The sequence below is a fragment of the Pterocles gutturalis genome, unplaced genomic scaffold (assembly GCF_000699245.1).
Source record: "Pterocles gutturalis isolate BGI_N339 unplaced genomic scaffold, ASM69924v1 scaffold13448, whole genome shotgun sequence".
In the NCBI taxonomy this organism is placed as follows: domain Eukaryota; kingdom Metazoa; phylum Chordata; class Aves; order Pterocliformes; family Pteroclidae; genus Pterocles; species Pterocles gutturalis.
In genome coordinates this window covers 1-967 of record NW_010123213.1, presented here as the reverse complement: position 1 = coordinate 967, position 967 = coordinate 1, and positions in this window count along the sequence as shown.

Here is a 967-nt window from a genome sequence, read left to right as displayed (position 1 = left end):
TTCCTGCTGCTTGGGTCTCAAAGAAGAAACATATGCTTGGATAGGATCTCCTACATTAGCAAAACCTATGCCTTCCTTGTAAGCAACCATGTCACAATTGGCATTTAATAGAACTGATCAGAAATAACTTGTTGGTTCTTTGGGGATTTTTTTCACTGCTCCAGCTCCACCTTTCCTCCTTTCTGAAAACTTCTGACTATAATATTTAGACTTCCAGTATGTCTTAGTCAATACCATTTTGCTTAGTCACAAAACAGAAAACAATGCTGATACTGAATAACGCCAAGACACAGCTCATGATTTTGCAAGTAAAGGTGCTGTGCCATGTCACTCTCTACACCTTGAAGAGTCTAACGCATAACTTTATTGCTTCTACATTACGTTACTAACACGCTTTTCAGAATGCAGTTTATCACACCGGCAGTGGAAAGTGAATCACCTGTAAGAATGAGCAACAAAACATGGTATCTAATCCTATGTAACATTAACAGGAAAAAAAGCCTCTCACAAAGAAAAGTCCCTAATAAGGAAAATCCCAGGTTTTATTTTGGCAATAAAATCAGCCCCACAGTATGAGTTAGGAGAAACAGCAAATAATAGAAAACAATGAAATCAAAACCACAAACCAGGAAGAACAACACTGAGAATGAATGTAGAACCACTGCAGGTCCCACACCCCCTCTGTGGGAGCTGGTCTGCACTGATGCCCTTTTTCATGTTAAACAGACGATACTTAGAGCTCGCACGGCACAGGTTTTCGCAGCACCCTCATGACAGAACCCAGATCCCTTTCTATCAGCCATGAGCTCTTTGTATCCAGCAGCTCTCCCCCAGAGGACACACGGACAGGCCCGCTCCCTCGCCGGACAGGGGACAGCCCCTCAAGAGCCTCAACGCGGGGCAGCAAGGCCTGGCCGCTCCTCCGCCTCCTCTCTGCCACCGTCTGCCTGCGAGCGGGCCGCACCTC